The sequence below is a fragment of the Nicotiana sylvestris genome, chromosome 10, assembly GCF_000393655.2.
Source record: "Nicotiana sylvestris chromosome 10, ASM39365v2, whole genome shotgun sequence".
Taxonomy (NCBI): Eukaryota; Viridiplantae; Streptophyta; class Magnoliopsida; order Solanales; family Solanaceae; genus Nicotiana; species Nicotiana sylvestris.
This window is the reverse complement of record NC_091066.1, coordinates 160,835,975-160,861,044: the sequence shown is the minus strand read 5'-3', so window position 1 is coordinate 160,861,044 and position 25,070 is coordinate 160,835,975. Positions and strand designations below refer to the sequence as shown.

The window sequence follows — 25,070 nt, the reverse complement described above, 5'->3', positions numbered from 1 at the left end:
TTGGCCAAAAGTGCTTTTTTTTTTGCCAAAAGCACTTTTGGCCTCAATTTGAGGTGTTTGGCCAAGCTTTTGGAAGGAAAAAAAAAGTGTTTTTAAGGAAAAGCAGAAAAAAGTAGCTTCTCTCCAAAAGCACTTTTTTGAGAAGCATTTTTGAGAAAAATACACTTAGAAGCAGTTTTTTATTGGCCAGACACTAATTGCTGCTCAGAAGTGCTTTTCAAACTAATTAGCCAAACACAAACTGCTTCTCAAAAAACTACTTTTGAGAAAAGCACTTCTCAAAATAAACTATTTTTGCAGCTTGGCCAAACGGGCTATAAGTGTCTCAACTCATTCTGAAATCACTCCGGAGCCGAACCAACTAACCTGATAAGTCATAATACAGCTTTGGAACACAAGAGAAGCATAAAATGGAGGAATGAGATTACAACTTTTGAAACGACTGATCGGATCATTACACATAAGTTAGTTCATAATCTTGGTTCCCGTAGAGCATGTCCTTGAGTTGAAAATTGGTACGTCAGAGACATTATTTTTTGCCTTTTAATTATAACACACAAATTACCATGGCGTTCATACGAGCTAGTAGCCATGCCGAATTTACTCCAACACCTAATATAAAAATAGTAGATAAAGGAACAAAATATAGTACATTAAATAATCTAATTAATTACTTCCTTTTCCTTTTTGCTTTGTGAAGTTCTTGTTAAGAGTCATCAACATTGATAACGTAGAGATTTTTTTTTTTTGCACTCTTAATATAGTTTAATTTGTAAGAGCTGGTCATTTATGATTATTTTCCCGGTAGTCAATGCTTATTACACTTTATTTGTAATTATCTTATGTAATAGACTTGACTGTGTAAATAATTTTTGAGTTTAAAGTGATGGTAAAAAATATTTACTTAATCAAGTCACTTTTAGGTAACTACAAGTCAATCTCTTGATAAATATTAATCGAAACCTTATACAATAGTCATAACTAACATGCTATCACATATTAAAATTCACTGCTAGTTTAAAAGAATCTTTATACTACCAGTTTATATAACTTAAATCCCTATTTTGTAATATATTGATAATGTCGCACAACTTAAATGCTTAAAAAATAATATGTATTCTCACTTTAATTTTTAACTACTAAAATTAATTTTTTTTATTTGGGGTAAGCACTAGATGCAAGTATATATTTAACTAGAAATTTCAAGTTAGAGTCCTCAAAACAAAGAACCTATTGATAAGGAGCGCTTTACCTCTTAGAGGTCTAACATGGCACGAATATAATTAGTCAGTCCAGTAAATTTCGGAACCAGAAAAAATTAATGACAGAAGGTGGCTTCTGTCAGATCCTTCAACTACCAAATGGATCCAAAATAATTTCGACTCTAGTCAACACTTTCTTGAATGCTCACCTACTAGAGAACTTACTAAATCTAGATAGGCTGACTTAGATATGTAACAAAATATTGAACTACATTTCCTAATATCCAATCTTCATAACTTCTAAATCAAGATATGCTGACTTAAATATAACAAACTTTTGAATTCCAAGTTTCAATCTTCACTATAAAGCATTAATCAAAGTATAGTATAAGGCATTCTAGTCAATGCTTCTAGTTTTCAAGCTATGTTTCATTCTTTTTCTTGGCTTATTTTTTCTTCCAATTTTGGTTCCTGCTATGATTTTCATATCAGTGTCTTTAATCTTACTATTTCCAGCTTGGTCTGTGTACATGTTTGGTTTACTACTGCCAGAAATTATGTATAAATGTCCCAAAAAGATAATTGAGTTATCAACTGAAGGAAATCATGGTCAGGAGAGGCAAGTTAGTTTCCAGTTGGACCCTTATGAGTTTCCTAATTTTGATCTTAGTGAATCAGAAGAAGATGAAATAAAAATGGATGAAGTTTGCATTGATCAAGAAGCAAATCCAACACCAGTTCCTGAGATTCGTGGACAAAAATCGGTACGTTGGTTTTACAAGCCTGACTAGTTTAATTTTTCATTCGAAGTGAATTTTTCAAGCCTATTTTGGAAAATATTTTTCTGGAGCCGAGAGTCGACCAAAAATAGTATCTCTATCCCACAAAGGTAAAGGTAGAAGCAAGGTCTGTGTACACACCACCTTTCCCATATCCTACTTGTGAAATCACACTGGAAATGTATATGTTGTTGTTGTCGTTGTTGTTGTACATGTTAGTATGAAGTAGAACTTTTCATCCATTTTTCATGCTATGAACAAACTTTCGTCCAAAAAAACATATACACTGTATTATCCAATGATTATTACTCCTCGTTTTACATATCTGCATTATAAAAAAAAAGGGGACAGCCGGTGCATTAAGCTCCCGCTAGGCGGGGTCTGAGGAAGGGTCGGGCCATAAGGGTTTATCGTACGCGCAACCTTACCCTACATTTCTCAAAAAACTGTTTCCAGCCTTATAATATCTGCAATATAATCCCTGCATAATTTATTCGCAAAATAAACAACACCATTCAACTTGCTATTGATTCATCTCGTAACTTAAAGAATCATGGATGTAATTGATATACTAATGTATATGTCAACTTATGTTTCCCTATATACAAGAATAATGCTAATATGTGTGCTTTGATTTCTGTAATGTGCAGTTTGATGAATTGATGTCATTTTGGAGAAGGCAAGCGGAAGAAAAGCAGTACAAATATGTCTGAGACCACTCTAGTTTCTTTTTCTTATTACTGTCTAAGTTTACTCTGTTAAGTGTCTAAAAACTTTAAACTGTAAAAAATTTTGCAGTAATAATAAAACCATGTTATTGGTTCCAAAAGCATATAAAGTTGTTTTATTTCATCATGCCATATATAAGGCCACGCATTACAAACATCGGGATTCGGGATTTAAATTTTACGAGTTCAATTTTAAGATTTTTAGCATTACTCTTTATATACTTAAAGTTATGGCTTCACATATATACTTTAATGCTATTTTAATAATTTTTGCACATAAATTTATAATTCGCATCAAAATTATGGGTTTAATTGAACCAATTACTATAGGGCTATATCCGTCCCCTTATTACAAAGGGTTCCATACATTTATTTGTTGTCAATACTCAATATTATGCCATAACTATGCACAAAACAATATACTCAGTTCCTCAATTCAGAATTGGCACCATCAAAAATTCAGGATCCGCCACTAGTTATAGTAATAGTAGAATACGCAAATTAATTCATTGGATATATATCCCCATCCTAAGTAATGAATCACCTAGTGTTACCTGAGATACATTAGTGTTTTTGCAGGACGGATAATATTTTTAAGAAATTTTTTTAGATGAAACTTTATCTCGCTATCTAACACTCTCTAAAATTTAGAAATTGAATGTACTAATGGAGAAAAAACATAAGCGAAGAAAGTCATTTTGTTCCTTTTTAACGGAAAGTATTTTTCAAGAAAAATATTTTTTGGTGTTTGATTGCAAGAAACGACTTATTTTCTGTTTTTTCATACCAAATACACCACTACAACAACATACCTAGTATTATCTCACACCGTGGTTCTGGGGAGGGTAGTGTATACGCAGGCCTTACCGGTACCTTGTGAGGATATAGAGGCTATTTTCAATAGACCCTCGGCTCACGAAAGCATAAAAGCCTACTACCAATAAACAGCGAGACTGCGTAATAATACTACTGTTATGAATACTCTAGACTACCTACTCTACTAACCGAATCCTCGACTTCCATACCTTTCTATCAAGGTCATGTCCTTGGTCACCACATAAACAACTAAATCAATCGAACTTTGTGAGCTGATGAGAAATGCTTGGCTGCAGATATCATAGTTGCCTCAGGTCCAGATATTGAAGGTTTTGACGAACCACTAGAAATTGAATCTTTCACAACATTGCTACTATCATTTTTAATGTAAAAGCACAAAAGAAATGACCATAAGGAAGAAGAGAATTCACTGTTTTTCTTCTTACTGTAACTCATTTTACTTGCTTTCAAGAAACCAGTATTACTTAATTAAGGTCTGAGCAGATTTTGACAAAGAATTGTGAAGAGAATGAAAAGCTCTGAAGTCAATAATAGTATTGATCACAAAGACAAAAGGGGTGGATTTTCTTGAGGTGTTATGTATTGCTGACTATTGATGAACTCTCCCTTTATATAACATGTTTATTCTTGGTGCCCAAGGTTATGTCGAGAAGCAACACATCCTCTTCCTCTCAACAATTAAAAAAAGCAGTCAAGCATCTCGTCTTCACGCAGGGCCCGAAGAAAGGGGTCGTACCTCAAAGTAGACAGTTTACTCTAATACAAATATAATTGATTGCTTCCTCCAGTAGCGGAGGCAGGATTTTTGATAAGGGAGTTCAAAAAAGAAAAAGTTAAAAAATTAGAAGAGATTGTGGCTAGAGGGAATTGAACTAGTGACCTTACAAATTAACCGTTTGAACCCCCTCGATCAGTAAGTTATGCTTTTTGGTTGTGTCAAAGAGATTCAAACTACAATATATAGAGGTTCTTAACAGATTTTGCTTTATATGTACAGTGTAATTTTCCGGCGAAGGGGATTCGAACGAACCCCCTCCCCCCCCCCCCTTAATCCACTTCTGACTTCCACTGGTCGAACCTATAACCTCTCAATTGACAATTGACAGAAAGCCTATAAACATTGTATCACTAAAAAAAACTTTTTGACTTTTATTCACATCTGCGTGTCTAATCATAGAATCTCAAACTAGGAAAAAAAAATGTTCCTTGCTACTATTATGTACAAATATCAGACCTTGTAAAAGTTGTTCCACGAAAACTTTTTGACTATCTGACTAAAAACCATGAATCAAGATGTGAATAAAAATTAATCTATGTTAATTCAGATTCGCACCACCGTATAAGTTAATAACACTTTTTATTAGGATTTTTTATTTGAAACTACAAGCTATGTCAATATATAAGTAACTCATTACAAAAATTAACCAATTCATAAGATATTACTAATATTAGCCAAATATTACTAATATTAGCCAATTAGCTATTTGTAGCAAAAAAATAAATTTTTGCTTTTTTTTTTGAATGGGTGTTATTAGAATAGATTTGGTACATTTTAAGGAGCTTGAATCTCAATTTTGGGATGATTTGGTGAAGTTTTGAGGTGGTTTCCATTGAAAATTCGAACAAAAAACTGAACATAAAAAAAATGATATGTGTATCACATTGTGTATCACATATGTATCATATTTGTATTAATTGTGTATCACATGTATATCCATGTATACATGTGTTTGAGATACATGCATGATACAAGTTTGATACATGTGTCGCAGAACAATTTTTTGAACTCGATTTAATTACGAATTTTGATACAAAACCAGACCAAATCACCTCCAATCATCCTCAAGTTTTGTATATTGACTTATCTATAAGTTTTCACTGAATTTCAACTATACCCATCTAAAAAGTTCTTTTTTGCTTAGATTTTTGGAATATTATATATATATATATATATATATATATATATATATATATATGTATTTCATCACCTTATTTTCTTCCTCATCCATTGGATTTAGGGCATTGTGTATGTTGCCGTTATACATTTGGGGCATTGTGTATGCTGCCGTTATATATTTGGGGCATTGTATATGTTGCCGCTATAGATTTGGGGCATTATGTATGCCGCCGTAGTAGATTTGGGCATTGCGTATGTTGTCGTGGACTTGTTGGGGTGTTGGGTTAATTTCCTGCACTGCCGTTAATGACAAGTCCTTAGTATAGATTGTGTTGAGATATATATAGTGTTGTTGTTGAATAATTGTTTGTACTTATAGAGTAATTATATAGTGAAAGAATTTATGCACATATTATTTCTGCGCTCTTTGAGTGTTTGTATTTTCTAACACTTGTCCCAGAGGTATTCAGAGTGGCGGTTCGAGGATCTTACTGGGTTATATTTACGTATAACTGTAAGCACGTGATTTTTGCCCAATATGATAATTACTCCCAAAAAAATTCAAAAAATAAAGTAATTTTTCTTGGTGTGCAATTTTGTGATATTTTGTGATATTTTGAATAATTATTTGTATTTATCTGTGCATGTTTATTTGCTAAATTAATAAAAAATACAAAAATATGTCGCATTTTGCATATAGGATTTAATTCTACAATTGTTAGTAATTAAATTTGTTTTACAAAAATTAAAAATTACAAAAATAGGCATCGTTTGCATTTTTAGCATTTAATGTCCAAATATACAATTTTATGCTTAATTAATACTTAATTGTGCGTTAATTGTTATTGGGAGTTAATTTGCGCTTTTATAACTTAATTTAGTTCTTAATAATAGTTTAAGTATTTTTATAATTTAGTTTTAGAAAAAATAAAAGAAGAAAAGAGAGCGAAAATATAAAGAAAGTCGGAATTAGGCCTCTTCTTCAATTTCAAGACATAGGCCACGGACAGAGAATAGAAGAGAGAAAAAAGGGCTGAACATTTAAGAGAAAGAAAAATTCCGAAAAATATTTAAGCTTTCAAAATAAAAATAAAAACTAAAAAATCTTCTGCTTTCTTTCTTTGTTTGAAATTAGTATTAATGGTTGTTGTTTCATTCAAAGCTTGAAGCTTTTGTTTTTGGGATTACTGTTCTACTGGTTTGCAAACTCTGTTCCTGGGTTGTTACTGCTGCTGGATTGTTGTTGCTGTATTGTTATTACTGCCGCTGATTCTCATCATCATTTTCTTTTGCTTCCAATATCAGGTACATATCTGTAAATTCATGTCATGAAAAGCTTCAACATGACATATTAATGAAGTTCGGGAATTATAATTCTGTTTTCCATTCGTTCAAGTTCATTAGTTTAAAATTTGGTTTTGTTTCAGTTGATTAATATAGTAGTATGTTTGACGTGATGAATATAAGATAATTGTTACCTCTTAAAGTTCGTATAAGTGTTGTAATAATATCACCTATTTCGGAATTTTCATTAAGTGAAGTCATGATTGAATTATCAAGGTAGGGAACATGACATAAAATGGGCCATTAATTACATCCCGTAATATTGTTAGCTAAATGTAAAGTAGAATGGAAGTATCAAGAAATTACATTATTAGTATATCTTGTAAAAAATCTGATTTTGGTTTAGATTGATATAAGTTGTATGTTCATATATGGCATGATGATGAGTATATATATAATCATATATGGAAGGTGATTTGATATAGCTCGTTACGATGTTAGAGTGTTATGAATGTTTTAGACGGACAATTGTGTTGCATGTAAGGCAATTTTATTCAATCGATTTGTATAATAATTCCCTTTCTTATCAACTTGATGCCTATCTACCATCATAAACAAATTAATCAAACGATTATAACTTTGGATTAAAAACAAGTAATGTAGAAGGTGATTCGGTTTATAGATTATAACATTTTTTTTAGCATTCGCTTCAAATAGAATAATGAAAATTCTTCAAAAATATCACTTCCTTTCTTACATCCATTCTTTCCCAATTTTTATACGTAATTTGCTTGGGTAGGCAAATATTGTATTCACTAAATGGTAGTATTAATCACATGTTGTTTATTTTTACTCCTCAAATTCGAATGGTTTGAGGAATATAATTTATACGCGAAAAAATATAATTTGTGGTCAACACTCAATAATTTGTGAATCCTTTTCGAGTAATTTAGAGACGTCTAAATCAATGTTTCTTTATGGCTTTCATATAAAAATAAGTGGATGCAATAAACAATTTGTAGAGAATTTTATCAAGAATATTTTGTGAAATTAGGGATACGTTCGCGTGGCCTAAATTACATTTTTAAAAGCAATTCGGATTATGCGTTCGCGCAACTTCGAGCAAATTTTTACTAAAAAGAGATTTCTCGGAGAATATCATTATTAATTTCATAAAAACCCGAGATGTGATGTTCACTACTTAATTATACCAAAGGGCGAATGTTCTTGATTTTATTTAAAGCATAATTTCGAAAATGATTATTTTAATAAAAATATTATCTATATTATTGTGTACACGTGCGCGTGACACAACTCCGCATGTTTTAAAAATATAATTTATAACACGAATATACGTACGCGTGATTCGATTCAAAGAAGGGTCTTTAAATCTAAATAGAAGCGGTAACAATAAAATCATGCAATAAAAATGTATTTAACAAATCAAAATAATCAAGCCGAATATAACAGTTGAGCGACCGTGCTAGAACCACGGAACTCGGGAATGCCTAACACCTTCTCCCGGGTTAACAGAATTCCTTATCCGGATTTCTGGTGCGCAGACTGTTAAATAGAGTCATTCTTTTCCTCGATTCGGGATTAAAATTGGTGACTTGGGACACCCTAAATCTCCTAAGTGGCGACTCTGAAACAAACAAACAAATCCCGTTTCGACTGTCCTTTAATTGGAGAAAACTCCCTACGCCCTCTCGGGGGCGGAAAAAGGAGGTGCGACAGCTCTGGCGACTCTGCTGGGGACTATACCCAGAACCACTGGTTCAGGGTTCAAGAATTCGAGCTTAAAATAATTGTTATAGTTGGCTTTATTTATTATCTGATTTTTTTACATGATATATGCCCAATGTGCTAAATGACACTTTTACCGCTTTAATATTATTTGAATTATGAATATATACAACTGCTACGAAACCCCCTTCTTTCTGAGTCTTCTAAATTTATGGTGCACACGTGCGCGTGGCCCACCTTTCTGTTAAAGTCATACCAAATAAGACGAAGTTGGGACAAGTAACTAGGCCGGGTAGACTTTCGTGCTCCCGGTACGTTGCCCCCGCTTCGGCTCAAACTGTCCGTTTGGGTAAGCCAGGGCTAGATCAATATGCCTCAGGTTTTTTCACTTAGAATAACTCAGCTTCATGCCGGATCCCTAGTAGGAACGTTTGTTTGCATCACGTGCATTTGACTTTGGAGGCTCAACACAGGGGTTGAGTCTGTCTAGGACAGGTGTACCAAAAATGAAAATGACCATCCTGATGCATCTTACTTGCTCCTACTTGCGCATTTATTTGATTCGTACTTGTGTGCTGACTAACTTTTGAATATCAGGAATAATATTTTAAAATTGAAAAAAAAGAAATAGCGGTTAGGGAATTGATGTTTATTTTTGAAAAAAAAAAAACAATGCCCAAATAACTGTCAAAACTCTGCAGAAATTTTAAGAAAATGAAAAAAAAATGTTTTATTAGTTTGTTTTATTAAAAGCAAAGAAAAAAAAAGAGTCGTTGTTCTGTCTTGTTTTTTTTTAAAATTAGAAAAAAAAAATAGTTTGTCTTGCCATAAAAAATGAAAATGAAAAAGAGTCTTGTTTTTAAAATGGGTTTTTATTTATTTATTTGTTTAGATACCAAAATAAAAATAAAAATAATAAAATAAAAAGAGTCGCGTTGAAAGTGGTTTTATTATTTGTTGCAAATATATATATATATATATAAATCCAAAAAGTTTTTCTTTATTTCCAAAAATGTATATATATCTTTATTTGTTGCAAAAATATTTGTCCTGCCAAAAAGTCTAGAAAAATTTTTTTTAGACTCCCAATTTTCAAAACAAAAAATCCAAAAATATTTTCCATTATTGATTTCTTTAGAAAGTCTTTTTAATTATAAAAAAAATATATATATATATATATATATATATATATATATATATAATAAAATAAAACAAATTCGAAAATATTTTCCTTCTTCTTTAAAAATTGAAAAGAAAATTCAAAATTCAAAAAAATATTTTTTTTAGAAAGCATTTCTTTTATTAAAGGTAAAATTCCAAAAAAAATATTTTCTTTCTTCTTAGAATAAGAAAAAAATATCTTCCTTTTACTTTTGAAATTCTCAAAGTTCAAATCAAAAGAAAAGGAATTCTTAGAAGTCTTTCTGTCAAAAAGAAAATCAATCAAAAATCCAAAAAAATAAAATATATATACTTCATTTCTTCTTTTAAAGCAGTTCTTTTACAAATTCAAAAAAAAATTAAAATTAGTTTATTACTTTATTCACGACCCGCCCGAACTACGCGGGTTTGATTCTCACCGGATGTGAGATACGTAGGCAACCCTCATCGGGTCCAACCCCATCTTTTTGCTAAAATAGCCAAAAACCAATAAATAAATAAAAACGTGTCAAAATTTTAATTTTGTCATAAATAAGTCGAGTGGTGTCTAACCTCCCCTGTTGCTAAAAATAGCCGAAAAAAATATGTAAATTTTAATTTAGTCATAAAGAAGTCGGGTGACGCTGTTTTATCAAGACATAGCCGAATGTTCCCGAAAGGGACGCCGGAAGGCTGACTTTTCATAAACAGCCACCTTTGGGTCATTTTTTAAAATTTGGTTCAGTTGACCCACACAGCCTTAAAAAATCTTCGTCCCCGAGGCGCTGAAGGGCCGTGTTGCAACACCTGGTTTTTATTGTAATTTAAAAAAAAAAACAAAGAGTCAGCAGTCAGGTGAATACCGTTTGAATTTTGTCATAATAAGCCGTGCCAGCTTCGGCCGCGTCTTAAACCGTTCTTGCCGAAATAGCCTCAGAGTATCTTTCAGTTGTCGAAAGGCTATTTTCGTAAAAGAACGGACAAGTGTGTAAAGTGTCATAAAATAATCCTCTCCGGCCTCAAAATTTGGAAGGGGCCACATTTGCAAAAATAACCGTTTGGTTGCATTTGTCAAATGGAGAAAGGAAGCTGGCCGTTTGTTTTGGAGTTTGTAAAACTTTTGATTATAATATGTGGGTCGTTTGATTTTCAAGTTTGCAGGTCATTTTTAAACCTTTGAAACCCAATATGAAAATTGAAAAAAATGATTAGTATTGCTTATCTTTTATTGGTCCGAACTACGCAAGGTCTGATTCATACGGGGTCATGATACGTAGGCAATCTCCATAAGATTCGACCACAACAAAAAATGAGAAAAAAAAATCGAAAAAAAAGAAAAGAGAAAATGAAAAAAAAACAAGAAAAGTGAAAAAAAAAGAGATGTTGTTTATAATGAGGACCGACTGAGTCCATTCTAACCTGTTTTGAATCGCAAAGAAAGAAGGTGGTTGGTTTGTGGTAAGCCGGAAATACAAGACCCAGAAGCACACTTTGCGGGGATCAGGCCTGATAGCAGAAGCACTCGAATCCTATTGGGACTTGTTGACTAAGGTTGATGATATCGAAGTTGGAAATGGTCTAGACAATACTGATGCAAAGCTCAGTGGCTAAAGATGTCAATTTTGATAAAGTGGGAGGACGCTCCGTTCCTTGGTTAGCAAAAGAGAAGCTGGTGGTGTCTTATTTTGTTGTCATTTCTGTTGTCCGGATTATTCTTAGGGTTGTAATCCGAATATTGTCTTGTGTCAAACCTTCTTATCTTTCCAGTTTGTCATATCAATTTGTTTAAGTTTTGTCAAGGCTGTGTTAGGATTTTATTCTGGTTGTTTTGTTTGTTTTATTATTCAAACCATTTCGCCGGTAGTCTAATACAAAAGTCGGTCTTTTGTTGTTTCCAGTCATCTTTTTATTTAGTTCTTTTGTTATTTTCGTTCAATGCCGATTCTAGGGACATGACATGCGCACACAGTTTGGGCCTAGTCTTAAAAGTTAATTATAAAACTTCGGAAAGGTGATCAGACCATTTAAAGGAAATAAGAACGGTGTGAGATTATTTGAAGCCCGAGTCATGTGGAATTAGGGCAAGTAAAACACAAAGAAAACCGCTAAATGCAAGATTCGCCGAATTGGCATGAGGGTCGTTCATGAGAGTGAGAGTGTCGCCCAGCAGTGCTTTAGAAATGACAAATGAAATGCAAGTGTTTAACATAATTATCAAGACCAGCACCGTCGGAAGAGACTATAAATCTATGTTCAATTATGTTGTTTGCACTTGGCATGTTTTGAAGACTGGAATGACGAAGGCATTTTGTTCTGCTACCTAAACACTTTATCCTTCGTTACCCCTTTTGAGCCTTATTTTATTTTCTTTCATACCCCTCGTTCGGAATCAATAGCAACGACTAGGAAATACGAGCCTAGAAGGTAAAAAAAATCAAAAAAAAAACAAAAAAAAAAGAAAAAGAAAAATGATAACAAAAAAAAACAAAAGAAAGTCAGAAGAAAAAAGAGGAATTGGGAACTACGTTTGACCTGATTCCTCAAAGAGGATACGTAGGCGCTTCACGGCTCGGTCATAGGGTGCATAGTGTGCATAATGTGCATGGTATGCATGGTGTAATAAATAAATAAAAAAAAACAAAATTTAAATAAATAATCCCCAAGCAAGAAACTGGGGCAAGAGTTGTACTCGTTGTAAGCAAAATTGGTTCCGAAGGTTGTAATTTTAAAACCCCAAATTTATTTTGTTTTTGAGCCTTTTAATACCCTTTCTTTCTAGCCTATCCAAAACCCGCATTACGGTCCAAAGAAAGACCTTCTGATCAGTCTTCAAAAGATGTCAAGTCAGACGAATGAGAGTCTTACCGGCGAACATAACATTCTGTTCCACAGCAGAAAGGACTCTAATCTCCAGCAGATAGAGTCATACCGGCAACACTCCAAATCCCCAGCTAGAAAGTGATACAAATGAGAGAGTCTTATCGATGAAAATCTTCACGGACACCATAAGGCGATGAAAGCTGAGAGAAAAACCAAAATGAGAGAGGCTTGATAGTGAAAACCCTTCGGCACTACAAGTCCAATAAGATTGGGAATCAGATGGGGAATCGTCAATTGAAGGTCTTGAAAGACGATTGACGGCAGAGGATGGGCCACATGTGCATGTCATGACCATTAGAGTCGGTATTTGTGTTTGATAGGTTTTTATTTATAGTTTCTTTTGTTAAAGAGTCATCTTTTTCCGTTGTCTTTTATTCTGTTCCCTTCTATCTTTTCCTTTCATAGAAATTTCCCCAGTAGAGTCTGTTTGGTCGGAACCAGTAGGAAATGACTTCAAAATAGGCCATCAGCTTTCCAAGATAAGAGCTGACTAATACATCCAAGTGATATAGTTAGGAAGGAACAAGCGCGAGGCCAATGTCAAGAAAGATATCTCCAGTAAAAGGAGATTGACAAAAGGATCAACGAGTGCCAAGAGGGATATCCTTGCCAAAATCAGAGGTTATTAAAACCTCAAGGCCAAGGCCCGTGGACAAAACAAGGAGAGCAATAAGCATGACTTGGAAAATTCATGCGAGACTAAAAGGTCAGGAAAATGCAAGTCTCCGAGCCATGCCACGAAAGAAGAGGGATATCCCCAGCAGAAAAGGATTATCCCCAGCAAATAATATCATCCCTTGTGGAATGCAGAGCAAGGAAGGAAAAAGGGAAAAACCGTCCCAGTGGAGTATCACAACCAACTACCACGCTTTAAGCTAACAAATTTTGTTTTGAAACAGGTAAAAGAAATGGCATTGATGACAGAAATGCATGCCATAAGGGAGACTGTAAAACTGGGGCAGAAAATTTTCCTTTCATTTGGAAAATTTTCTGGAAGTTAGGTACCCATTTGAGGAAGAATAAAAAATAACACCAGTCTCAAGAGAAGTGGTCTTTGAACCAGTATTGCCCCATTATAATAAGTTTCCAATGGAGGAAATTGATACCCAGCAGACAGAACAAAGGGATGACATTTGTGCTCAGGAAAACAAAAGCCATTATCATCCCCAGGAGCTTCCAGAAGAATGAAGCATCGATTTGAAGGGATAAAATTCCCCAGCAACGTTATCCTCAACGACGTTATCCCAAGAAGATAACACTTTTATCCCCAGCAGTGTTGAGAGAAAATAAATTCTGAAAAAAAAATTGAATTTGAAGGAGGGGAAGAAAGAAAACTACCGCAGTGGTATTATCCCCAGCAAGCAAGAACAAAGCAGCGCGAAGGAAGGAGAAAAGAAAAGAAGGAATTACGAAGGTAAGTTTCTCAAATCATTGATCTTTACATTTTTTTTCCTAGGATAATCACTGCTTTCTTCGGGCTTCACCTTTTTGCCTTTGTTCTTCTTCTGGTCATTCTGGAACTGTCGGCAAAATCTTTTGATATGCCCCTTCTTTTTGCAGTAATGGCACTCAACATTTGCAAATTTGTTGGATTTACCTCTGCTCTTATCTCTGTTACTCTGGCTCTTATTTTGACTTCTCCCCCTGGTCGTAACAGCCAACACCTCTGACTGTGAAGAAGATGTTCCTTGTGATCGGCGTCTCATTTCTTCATTCAGAATGCCACTCTTGACTGTCTCCATGTTTACCACACCGTTGGGTGCAGAATTGGTGATTGAAACCTTCAAGGTTTCCCATGACTCTGGGAGTGTTGCCAGCACCATAAGAGCAAGTACCTCGTCATCGAACTTTATGCCCATTCCCGACAACTGGTCGACAATCCCTTGTATTTCATTAAGGTGATCTGCCACAGTTGTCCCTTCTACATATTTTACTTGCATTAATTTTGTCAAGTAAAATAATTTGTTGTTACCTGTTTTAGAGGCATACAACTCTTCGAGCTTGTCCCATAACGACCTTGCATGTGTCACACCAGAAATGTGGTTGTACACATTGTCTTCAACAAATTGCCGTATGTAGCCGCACACTTGGTTGTGCTCAAATTCCCAGTCCTCGTCTGACTTATCTTCAGGTTTCTGAGAACTGAACACCGGCAGGTGCATCTTTGTCACGAACAGGAGATCCTTCATCTTGTTTCTCCATAAGTGATAATTTGTGCCATTCAGGTTGACCATCTTGCTTGTCCTCGCCTCCATTTAGATCAGAATTTGACAGACTTCTGCAATCTAAAAAAAATTCCGACGGTGAATAGTAATCGTGGATATGAATAGTGCCTGTATGGATGAATAGTACTCGTACGTATGAATAGTACCGTACGTATGAATAGTACTCTAACCAAAGCTCTGATGCCACTTGTTAGGACCCGGTGGCACTAAACACTACTGCACAGCAGAATAAAATAAATGATCAACGAAACCAAAAATAAATGACACAATATTTAACGTGGTTCACCTAAAACGTTTAGGCTACGTCCACAAATCCGACACCAACTTCCACTAAAACATTTAGCAGGCATACAAAGAGAGACTTCCCCAATAATTTGGAGGTACAACAATTCCTGAGCTCTACCCAAAATAGTGGCGCACACAAAAGTGTTTCCCGAAAAATACCCGACTAGTATTTCTACTCACTATTTTGTCACTCCCCTGTTAGGAAACATTCCTAAAGGAACTACATCTCTCTCCCTCTCAAACTCTTTCTTCTTGAGTTTTGATATATTTTTTTGGTGTGTTATACAATGAAATGGAAGGGGGTATTTATAGTTTTGAGATAGGGACCAAAAGTGCAAATCTCACCTACCAAGAAGGATCAATTTGCAATACTACCATCTCACCTACCAAGAAGGATCAATTTGCAATATTCTCATCTCACATACCACTCATTGCATCATTGTTTATCTCACTAAGGAGAGTTGCATCATTGCTTACCTCTCCCATACATCACCATAATTGTTGGAAAAACTAACAATTTACATTGATGAAATTAACCCCTATATATATATATGTGCTTATTAAATTTTGGTAGACCACATGATATTATGTAGGGAAACAAACATTGCCTCTTCCCCTGGGCAAAGGAAATTAGAAAAATACCTGAGATATTTTATGTGGGAGTTTGGACATAAATGGTATTTGCTTACTATGGACATAAACAACATTGCCTCTTCCCCGGGGCAATTGTTCATTAAAATGATATTTGCAAATTAAAGTTGTGTTTGGATATGAAATTATGAATACAGTTTTGGATTGTTTTTGAATCTTTGTAAATGATCTGAAGTGAAAAATTTTGAAAAAAAGTTTTTTAGTGTTTTTCAAAATTTTAAAAAATTCAAAAATTTATCTTCAAGTAAAAATTTAAATTTTTATGGCCACACATTGATTCCAGGGAAAGTGAAAAATTATCGTTTATGGCCAAACGGGTCCATAAGTTGTGTGGCAGCCAAGAAAAGGAAAGGACCCAGAAAGTAACTACTGTGATTCTTTGAATTTTCCATGTTGTTAGACTAATGAAGATTTGATTGACAATTGACGGAAAGTCTATTAACATTGTATTAATACAAATCTTTTGACTTTTCTTTGCGTCCGCGTGTCTGATTAATAATAGGAGAATTTTAGTTATATTATTCAAGGATATATCGATCGAGTGGAAGAATAGTACTCCAGTACAAATGCCAAGCCCACTCTTTCTTTTACTGTTTAATTTTGCATTTGTTTAATTTAATGTCTAAAAATATAAGCAATGAAAATATTGAAGTACTTACTCTGAAACCATGTGATTCTTCCAAATTAAAACATACATATGGGAGAGAGTTTTTACAACTGTTATATGTTATCACGCTACATACACTCAAGCAATACAAAGGATTCCATGAATTTCATTGATTTCTATATATACAAATTACAACAGCATAACCATTCACAAAACCATATATATGGACAGGGACGGACCCAGAATTTAGAAGTCTTGAATCAGAATAAGAGTGATCTTTCTATATGTATATGTTATAAATCTTCTTTATACATGTGCATATAGTTCTAGTTCAGAACATTGGATTCGATTAAACTCACAAAATCCGCTATGCATGCGTGCCGAATCATACACAACTAGATTCAGTAACAGCTAAATTAACCGGACTTTGTGAGCTGATGAGAAATGCTTGGCTGCAGATATCATAGTTGCCTCAGGTCCAGATATTGAAGGCTTTGACGAACCACTAGAAATTGAATCTTTCACAACATTGCTACTATCATTTTTAATGTAAAAGCACAAAAGAAATGACCATAAGGAAGAAGAGAATTCACTGTTTTTCTTCTTACTGTAACTCATTTTACTTGCTTTCAAGAAACCAGTATTACTTAATTAAGGTCTGAGCAGATTTTGACAAAGAATTGTGAAGAGAATGAAAAGCTCTGAAGTCAATAATAGTATTGATCACAAAGACAAAAGGGGTGGATTTTCTTGAGGTGTTTTGCAATATTGATGAACTCTCCCTTTATATAACATGTTTATTCTCGGTGCCCAAGGTTATGTTGAGAAGCAACACACCCTCTTCCTCTCAACAATTAAAAAAAGCACGCAGGGCCCGAGGAAAGGGGTCGTACCTCAAAGTGGACAGTTTACTCTAATACAAACATAAGTGATTGCTTCCTCCAGTTGCGGAGGCAGGATTTTGATAAGGGAGTTCAAAAAAGAAAAAGTTAAAAAAGTAGAAGAGATTGTGGCTAGAGGGAATTGAACTAGTGACCTTGCAAATTAACCGTTTGAACCCCCTCGACTAGTAAGTTATGCTTTTTGGTTGTGTCAAAGAGATTGAAACTACAATATATAGAGGTTCATAACAGATTTTGCCTTATATGTACAGTGTAATTTTCCCGCAAAGGGGATTCGAACGAACCCCCTTCTGCCCTCCCTAAATCCGCTTCTGACTTTCACTGGTTGAACCTGTAACCTCTCAACAATTAAATTTAGGAAAATAGATATTTGATGTTGTATGGCAGCCGTGAAAAAGAAATTTCCTATAAAGTAATCTTGACACTTCCTCGGTCTCAATTATGTGACAGTTTCTATTTTTTGAGATTCAAACTTTTTAATTTTGACATGCATTGAGACATAATTTTTTTGTTTTTTTTTTATTTTTTTTTTACATATTTGAAAACTATGTAAAACAAAACGATACGTCACAATAATTAAAAATTAAAAATATATAAAAGGCGTATGAAAAAATTACAGTCAAAGTCCCCTTTGAATACCATCACATAAATTGGGACAGAGGGGGTGCTTCTTATCTTGGACCTTAGCTCCCGTTTGGTCATAAAATTTCAGTTTTTTTTTAAATTGTTTTTAAATATCCGTTTGTTTATAATAGGAGAATGTAATTTAAGTTATTTTAAATACTAAAGAACCAAGCAGACAAACTGTTTTTCTAATTAACAATTGCAAATAATAATATGTCAGTATCAATAACAAGCAAACACATCAATACTAAGAGCCCGTTTGGACATAAGATTTTTTTACTTTTTTCCGAAATCAATATTTTGACCATAAAATTTTTAATTTACTTGAAAATAAATTTTGAAATTTTTCGAAAAATTTCAAAAACTCCAAAAAACTGTTTTTAAAATTTTCACTTAGATTACTCACAAAAATCAAAAACAACCCAAAATTATATTCATGTCCAAATACAACTCTAATTTTTAAATACTACTTTTACTTGAAAAAAAATCTTCTTTTTTTTTGAAATTTTACAATTCTTACGTTCAAACGCCCAGTAAGACTATTTTATGAAATGGGTGCAGAATATATCCTAGTAAAAAATTTCCATTTAGATTGGTAGCGAATTCAAAATTTAAGCTTGATAAATTCAATATATATAATTTTTATTATTGAAATCATTGAATTTTGAAATTATGAGTTTAGAATTTAAATATTTATTAAAATTTGGCAATTATTTTTGTATATATCTATATTACTTAACCAAAAAATTTATCAATTTTATTGATCGCAGTTGAGTGCCTAGTCATTCTTTTGGTTGACAATTGACAGAAAGCCTATAAACATTGTATCACTAAAAAAAACTTTTTGACTTTTATTCACATCTGCGTGTCTAATCATAGAATCTCAAACTAGGAAAAAAAAAATGTTCCTTGCTACTATTATGTACAATATCAGACCTTGCAAAAGTTGTTCCACGAAAACTTTTTGACTATCTGACTAAAAACCATGAATCAAGATGTGAATAAAAATTAATCTATGTTAATTCAGATTCGCACCACCGTATAAGTTAATAACACTTTTTATTAGGATTTTTTATTTGAAACTACAAGCTATGTCAATATATAAGTAACTCATTACAAAAATTAACCAATTCATAAGATATTACTAATATTAGCCAAATATTACTAATATTAGCCAATTAGTTATTTGTAGCAAAAAAATAAATTTTTGCTTTTTTTTTTGAGTGGGTGTTATTAGAATAGATTTGGTACATTTTAAGGAGCTTGAATCTCAATTTTGGGATGATTTGGTGAAGTTTTGAGGTGGTTTCAATTGAAAATTCGAAGAAAAAACTGAACATAAAAAAAATGATATGTGTATCACATTGTGTATCATTTGTGTATCACATATGTATCATATTTGTATTAATTGTGTATCACATGTATATCCATGTATACATGTGTTTGAGATACATGCATGATACAAGTTTGATACATGTGTCGCAGAACAATTTTTTGAACTCGATTTAATTACGAATTTTGATACAAAACCAGACCAAATCACCTCCAATAATCCTCAAGTTTTGTATATTGACTTATCTATAAGTTTTCACTGAATTTCAACTATACCCATCTAAAAAGTTCTTTTTTGCTTAGATTTTTGGAATATTATATATATATATATATATATATATATATTTGTATTTCATCACCTTATTTGCTTCCTCATCCATTGGATTTAGGGCATTGTGTATGCTGTGTTATACATTTGGGGCATTGTGTATGCTGCCGTTATATATTTGGGACATTGTATATGTTGCCGCTATAGATTTGGGGCATTGTGTATGCTGTCGTTATAGATTTGGGGCATTGTGTATGCCGCTGTAGTAGATTTGGACATTGCGTATGTTGTCGTGGACTTGTTGGAGTGTTGGGTTAATTTCCTGCACTGCCGTTAATGACAAGTCCTTAGTATAGATTGTGTTGAGATATATATAGTGTTGTTGTTGAATAATTGTTTGTACTTATAGAGTAATTATATAGTGAAAGAATTTATGCACATATTATTTCTGCGCTCTTTGAGTGTTTGTATTTTCTAACACTTGTCCCAGAGGTATTCAGAGTGGCGGTTCGAGGATCTTACTGGGTTATATTTACGTATAACTGTAAGCACGTGATTTTTGCCCAATATGAGAATTACTCCCAAAAAGATTCAAAAAATAAAGTAATTTTTCTTGGTGTGCAATTTTGTGATATTTTGTGATATTTTGAATAATTATTTGTATTTATCTGTGCATGTTTATTTGCTAAATTAATAAAAAATACAAAAATATGTCGCATTTTGCATATAGGATTTAATTCTACAATTGTTAGTAATTAAATTTGTTTTACAAAAATTAAAAATTACAAAAATAGGCATCGTTTGCATTTTTAGCATTTAATGTCCAAATATACAATTTTATGCTTAATTAATACTTAATTGTGTGTTAATTGTTATTGGGAGTTAATTTGCGCTTTTATAACTTAATTTAGTTCTTAATAATAGTTTAAGTATTTTTATAATTTAGTTTTAGAAAAAATAAAAGAAGAATAGAGAGAGAACAGAAAAGATACGAGAAAAAATACACAGACAGATACGAGAGAAAAATAGACAGATAAGAGAAAAAACGGACAGAGAATAGAAGAGAGAAAAAAAAGGGCTGAACATTTAAGAGAAAGAAAAATTCCGAAAAATATTTAAGCTTTCAAAATAAAAATAAAAACTAAAAAATCTTCTGCTTTCTTTCTTTGTTTGAAATTAGTATTAATGGTTGTTGTTTCATTCAAAGCTTGAAGCTTTTGTTTTTGGGATTACTGTTCTACTGGTTTGCAAACTCTGTTCCTGGGTTGTTACTGCTGCTGGATTGTTGTTGCTGTATTGTTATTACTGCCGCTGATTCTCATCATCATTTTCTTTTGCTTCCAATATCAGGTACATATCTGTAAATTCATGTCATGAAAAGCTTCAACATGACATATTAATGAAGTTCGGGAATTATAATTCTGTTTTCCATTCGTTCAAGTTCATTAGTTTAAAATTTGGTTTTGTTTCAGTTGATTAATATAGTAGTATGTTTGTCGTGATGAATATAAGATAATTGTTACCTCTTAAAGTTCGTATAAGTGTTGTAATAATATCACCTATTTCGGAATTTTCATTAAGTGAAGTCATGATTGAATTATCAAGGTAGGGAACATGACATAAAATGGGCCATTAATTACATCCCGTAATATTGTTAGCTAAATGTAAAGTAGAATGGAAGTATCAAGAAATTACATTATTAGTATATCTTGTAAAAAATCTGATTTTGGTTTAGATTGATATAAGTTGTATGTTCATATATGGCATGATGATGAGTATATATATAATCATATATGGAAGGTGATTTGATATAGCTCGTTACGATGTTAGAGTGTTATGAATGTTTCAGACGGACAATTGTGTTGCATGTAAGGCAATTTTATTCAATCGATTTGTATAATAATTCCTTTTCTTATCAACTTGATGCCTATCTACCATCATAAACAAATTAACCAAACGATTATAACTTTGGATTAAAAACAAGTAATGTAGAAGGTGATTCGGTTTATAGATTATAACATTTGTTTTAGCATTCGCTTCAAATAGAATAATGAAAATTCTTCAAAAATATCACTTCCTTTCTTACATCCATTCTTTCCCAATTTTTATACGTAATTTGCTTGGGTAGACAAATGGTAGTATTAATCACACGTTGTTTATTTTTATTTTATTTTTATTTTACTCTTTAAACTCATGGTTTTTGAGGAATATAATTCACACGTAAAAATATAATTTGCGGTCAACACTTAATGAATTGTGAATTCTTTTCAAGGAATTTAGAGGCATCTCAAATAGTGATTTCTCATGACTCTTACATTTAAAAATAGATGGATGCAATAAACATTTGTAGAGAATTTATATTACTGTCAAGAATATTTGCATAATTAAGGATGCGTTCGCGTGACTTGATTATACTTCTAAAGGCGATTCGGATTATGCGTTCGCGCAACTTCGAGCAAATTTTTACTAAAAAGAGATTTCTCGGAGAATATCATTATTAATTTCATAAAAACCCGAGATGTGATGTTCACTACTTAATTATACCAAAGGGCGAATGTTCTTGATTTTATTTAAAGCATAATTTCGAAAATGATTATTTTAATAAAAATATTATCTATATTATTGTGTACACGTGCGCGTGACACAACTCCGCATGTTTTAAAAATATAATTTATAATACGAATATACGTACGCGTGATTCGATTCAAAGAAGGGTCTTTAAATCTAAATAGAAGCGGTAACAATAAAATCATGCAATAAAAATGTATTTAACAAATCAAAATAATCAAGCCGAATATAACAGTTGAGCGACCGTGCTAGAACCACGGAACTCGGGAATGCCTAACACCTTCTCCCGGGTTAACAGAATTCCTTATCCGGATTTCTGGTGCGCAGACTGTTAAATAGAGTCATTCTTTTCCTCGATTCGGGATTAAAATTGGTGACTTGGGACACCCTAAATCTCCTAAGTGGCGACTCTGAAACAAACAAACAAATCCCGTTTCGACTGTCCTTTAATTGGAGAAAACTCCCTACGCCCTCTCGGGGGCGGAAAAAGGAGGTGCGACAATAACTCACTCCTTACCTGCATGTCCATGCAGATATTGTTGCTGAGAACAAAGCTAGCGGCTAAGGAATTCGCTAGAGTTGATACAATTATTGAGTTGAGTCGCTGCATTGTTCGTGGAGGCTGTGAAAAGAGTTTTAATTATTTATTCATATAATGTCTTTGTAATTCTCTTAAATGCTCCTTGGTTTAGTGTGGGATCTGGGCTAGAATTTCATGGTAATGTTTTAAGATATTAATTGTTCGTAAGGGTTATCAGATTATTTGGATACTTATTTAGTTAATCAAAATATTGCAAATTAACGGCTAAAGTATGAAGATATGGTTCACCTGGCGGGTGGTGTTAGTTGGGTGTCAGTCACGTCTACAGGGTAGTTTGGGACGTGACAGTATTACTTTGGCAGATCAATTTCTTCTCCTCGTAATAATATAAATACAACAAGTGACAACATAACATCTTCTCAAAGTGCAAGAAATTAACTATTTCATTACTCCTATAACATACAATGTCAGCAAAAGTAAAATTGGAACTTGATAAAGTCTGGCTTGGAGGTAAAATTTATACTCTTAACTAGTAGATGTATTCGCGCGTTGCGCGGTAATTAAAAAACGTAAATAATAATTTACGAATATTTTAGTCTTTAAATGTTAATAGATTATATTTTCAGTTGTAATCTATTTTATTATTAAGAATTAACATCACTTAAGTCTTTTTTGTTTTCTAAAATAAAAAAGCAATATTAATCTCTTTATGTAAATGTGTAACAAATTTAAAAGCATGGCTTTTCCACTATTATAAGTATCTAACTTTTTTTCTTTTTGAGTATTCAAATTTTTTTATTTGACTAAATACTTAATACTTTCATAAATTCTCGTTGGTTAAAATATTAAAAGAAGGGATTCTACATAAATAATACCTCAATTTAGCAAAATGCTTCAAGTATGAAATTTTGTGCGAGACATATTCCTGTACTTGTAAAAAGTAGAAATCTCTTATGCACCCCATGATGCTATGTAGGATGTGTATTTGTTTTCTATAGAAAAAAGTTAAAATTATCTTTTACGGTATATCTTTCATTAAAATATCTTTTTCCTACTCATTTATATTAAACTTTAACCTGATGTTCTTATTTTTTCTTTTCTTCTCTTCCTATCTTTTCTTTTTTTCCCTACCATATCTCTTTTGTAATTTTTTCATGTATATTTTCCTTCCCTTCTTTCTTTTGTTTTTCCCCTCTTGCAACACAACTGACATGAAAGTTACACAAAGTGTTTGATAACACTTTAATAATTTAAAACTTTTTAGTTGTGTTGCAAGATGTATAAGTTAGATAAAATGATTTCCAATTCGATTATTTTGTTCAGTTCATGCACCTATCTCCTAGAAAAATAATAAATATATTTTTTGGGTAAAACAAATTTTATATATATATATATATATATATATTATTTAGATACCGATATATCATAGATTATGAAAGTTTTATACTTGATATAACACGTCGCAATTAAAAAAGAGTTTTAAATATTTGAAAGGAACAATCAACCTTGAAAGAATAAGGTTTAGTGATTTAAATGATCTAACCACTTCTAGGTCCCCAAAAAAATGAACCAAAGAATAAGAGAACATCAATTGAAAACGACAGTGAGCAGCAAAAAATAATATATGAACCAACCATTGAAACAAAAATACATCCACCAAATCAGAGAAATAAAAGAGAACAAACAACCTTTTGAAACAATTATTATGAGGCAAAAATAATAGATCAATGGCTAACAAAAAAAAACGGTAAGTAGAATTACATCCAAAGTAACAATGTTCTAGGACAAACAAATTATAAAAAGATAAGCATCACAAAAAGAAAAAAAGACTTCAACCGGATTTTATCTCCACCATATTGAATCGGTGGTATTAATAACAACAGATTTTATGAATGGAAAGGGAGATTTTATTTGATGAAGGGCATGTGAGAGAAGGAGCGGAAAGAGAGAGCGAGGCTATTTATGAAGATCAAAAGACATGGCTCTTGAAAGAGAAAGAGAGGGAGGCTAAATAAGAAGATTAAAAGACATGATTCTTGATAAGCAAATATATGAAAAAAATGAGAAAAGGTAAAACAATAAGAAAATATATAGATACGATTCCTAATAAATAGTACTGAATAGAAAAAGCGATTCAAAATAATAATGGAAACATATAATAGTTACCAGTAATTTCAAAATCCTTCTTCTGCATCATAAAAAGATTAACAACCATTATGCATATGATCACTGTCATTATGTACATCATAAAAATAAAAATCACATACGCTAATTTCTTCGAGTATTCTCCAAAAGTAACATGAAATTAAAAAAGCTGAAAGATTAAAGAGATATGTATCAAAATCATATCAAAGTAACAATCCATTGTAGAGAAGTTTAAGACACGTAGTTGATGCCCGATGACATCACGAAGAAAGTATTTGGTTGAGAATGAAGAAAGTATTACATACAAAAGAAACAACAAAGAATTAGATAGAAACGATTGAAATAAGAATATAAAAAATTAACACACCTCATGAGTAATTCCAAGCAGTTAAATCACATACACTAATTTCTTCGAGTATTCTCCAAAAA

The 25,070-nt window shown here is 32.6% G+C and overlaps 2 long non-coding RNA genes across 2 annotated transcripts; one reads left to right on the top strand and one right to left on the bottom strand.

The window, feature by feature from the left end:
- The first annotated feature begins 1,221 nt into the window (after positions 1-1,221).
- Positions 1,222-2,810, top strand: LOC104235446 (uncharacterized). Its single transcript, XR_011403012.1, has 2 exons — positions 1,222-1,966; positions 2,632-2,810. It is a non-coding gene; the product is annotated as an uncharacterized lncRNA (long non-coding RNA).
- LOC104235445 (uncharacterized) lies at positions 2,203-4,143 on the bottom strand. The gene is made up of 2 exons (XR_713189.2): positions 3,735-4,143; positions 2,203-2,462 (listed from the first exon to the last, which is right to left on the bottom strand). It is a non-coding gene; the product is annotated as an uncharacterized lncRNA (long non-coding RNA).
- Positions 4,144-25,070: the final 20,927 nt, after the last annotated feature.